The sequence below is a fragment of the Nomascus leucogenys genome, chromosome 4, assembly GCF_006542625.1.
Source record: "Nomascus leucogenys isolate Asia chromosome 4, Asia_NLE_v1, whole genome shotgun sequence".
NCBI lineage: Eukaryota > Metazoa > Chordata > Mammalia > Primates > Hylobatidae > Nomascus > Nomascus leucogenys.
This window is the reverse complement of record NC_044384.1, coordinates 102241159-102244042: the sequence shown is the minus strand read 5'-3', so window position 1 is coordinate 102244042 and position 2884 is coordinate 102241159.

Genomic DNA, 2884 nt, shown 5'->3' with positions numbered 1-2884 from the left:
TCCTAAGTACCTGGGGCTACAGGCGCACGCTGCCACACCCTGCTAATTTTTTGTATTTTAAGTCGAGATGGGGTTTCATCCTGTTGCCCAGGCTGGTCTCCAATTCCTGAGCTCAGGCAATCTGCCCACCTCGGCCTTCCAAAGTGCTGGGATTACAGGCCTGAGCCACCGCGCCTGGCCTAGTTTTATTTTTCCCTATGTTGCCCAAGCTGGTTTCAAACTCTTGGGTTCCAGTAATCCTCCTGCCTCCCACACCCGGCCTCCAACCACTTGGAAAAACAGGGTCTTTCTTAATTTATATCTACAATATGATCTAGCCATTGCACTCATAAGTATTTACCCAAGATAAATGGAAGCATAACAAAACCAAAGTCCTTTATTCATGATAACCAAAATTTGAAAAAAATCCAAATGTCCAACAGATGAACAGATAAACTAATTGTGCTATATCAATACAATGGAATACTACTCATCAATATAAAGAAATGCATAGGCCAGGCAGGGTGGCTCAGGCCTGTAATCCCATCACCCTGTGAGATGAAGGCGAGAGGATCACTTGAGCTTAGGAGTTTGAGACCAGCCTGGGTAACAAAGTGAGACTTTGTCTCTAAAAAAACAAACAAATAAACTGAATACTTATGATTTGTTCATTTTATTGTATCTAAATTATACCTAAATAAACATGATCTTAAGAGCAAGAAGGGGCCGAGCGCGGTGGCTCACGTCTGTAATCCCAGCACTTTGGGAGGCCAAGGCGGGCAGATCCTGAGGTCAGGAGATCGAGAACAGCCTGGCTAACACAGTGAAACTCCATCTCTACTAAAAATACAAAAAATTAACCAGGCGTGGTGGCACGAACCTGTAGTCCTGGCTACTTGGGAGGCTGAGGCATATACTTCCACAAGTATTTGGAAGAATGGTGATGATAAATATGATGGTTAAATTGTGTGTGTGTTTTTTGTTTTTGTTTTGTTTTTGAGACAGGGTCTCACTCTGTCACCCAGGCTGGAGTGCAGTGATGCAATTTCAAGGCTCACTGCAGCCTTGACCTCCCAGACTCAAGGGATCTTCCCACCTCAGCCTCCCGAATAGCTGGGACTACACAGGCACACACCCCCACGCCCGGTTAATTTTTGTATTTTTTGTAGAGACATACTTTCACCATGTTGCCCAGGCTGGTCTCAAACTCCTGAGCTCAAGCTATCCACCTGCCTCAGCCTCCCAAAGTGCTAGGATTACAGGCATGAGCCACCGTGCCCGGTCAATATTTATTTTTTTGCTTTACCTTCTCATTTTTTCCCCCCACAATCACTCCATCCCCCATCCCCTTCTCGCTTTTTTTTTTTTTTTTTTTGAGACGGAGTCTTGTTCTGTCGCCCAGGCTGGAGTGCAGTGGCACGATCTCGGCTCACTGCAACTTCTGCCTCCCGGGTTCAAGAGATTCTCCTGCCTCAACCGCCTGAGTAGCTGGGATTACAGGCATGTGCCACCACGCCTGGCTAATTTTTGTATTTTTAGTAGAGACAGGGTTTCTCCATGTTGCTCAGGCTGGTCTCGAACTCCTGACCTTGTGATCCGCCTGCCTCGGCCTCCCAAAGTGCTGGGATTACAGATGTGAGCCACCACACCCAGCCAAACCCGTTTTATAGATGGCAAAGCTCAGACAGAAGAGGTCCAGTGATTTCCCCAACCCAGGAAAACAGTGTGGAGTAAAGCCGGAACCCTGGCCTCCCTTTGGCTCCCATCTCACAGGTCAGAACACCCCAGGCAATGGTCAGCTTCAGTTAACCTGTGTCTACTCTATACTGAGGGGCCCCAGAGACACAGATCCTGCACAGCCCATGGGGCTCTCATGATATGCAGTCAAACAAGCCCAGGCACATGATTCCAGGCCAGCCCAAGGAATGGCCTAGAGGAGCTGTGCCTTCCCACTCCAGGCCTGGTGACCTTAAGTAACAGAAAACATTCCCTGCCTCCTCCTTGGCTGTTGCCAGGGGAAGACAATTTCTAATGTTGGACTGGTCTGATCATTGCCATCTCCATTTTGACCCAGGCTAATGATTCACTGAGTAGCTCCCTCCATGTTCCTGAGATTTTCCCCTATAGGAAGCCTGCCTGTGCTGAAGCAGAGGCCTTCCCAAATCCCATGGATTACAGTATGGACCCCCTGGGCATCAGGAGGATACAGACAAGCTCTGGCTTTAGGTCCCATCTCTGTGAGCACAGCCACCAGCAGACACAGAACTGTATGGCCCCTCATTACAGATGAGTTTCACCTCTTAGCTTGCTGGTAAACAGCCACTTTCACTCCAGCCCCTTCAATACATTGCCCAATTGTGGCAGGCAGGTTTTTCAATGTTAAATCCTCATTGATTCTCTCTGTTTTACAGCCATGTCCAATAGCTCTCAATAAGGCAGGGCACAGAGGCTCACACCTATAATCACAACACGTAGGAAGGCCAAGGTGAAAGGATTGCTTGAGCACAGGAGTTCAAGACCAGCTTGGGCAACATAATGTGACACACATCTCTATAAAGCAAAACAGAGGACAGGTGCGGTGGTTCATGCCTATAATCCCAGCAATTTGAGAGGCTGAGGAGGGCAGATCACCGGGTCAAGAGATCCAGACCATGCTGGCCAACATCGTGAAACCCCGTCTCTACCAAAAAGACAAAAATTAGCTGGGCATGGTGGCACGTGCCTGTAGTCCCAGTTACTAGGGAGGCTGAGGCAGGAGAATGGCTTGAACCCAGGAGGTGGAGGTTTCAGTGAGCCTAAATCACGCCTCTGCACTCCAGCCTAGGCCACAGGGCGAAACTCCATCTGTCTCAAAAAAAAAAAAAAAAAAAAGATAAGGGTCTTACTTTGTTGCCAACTGGTCTGG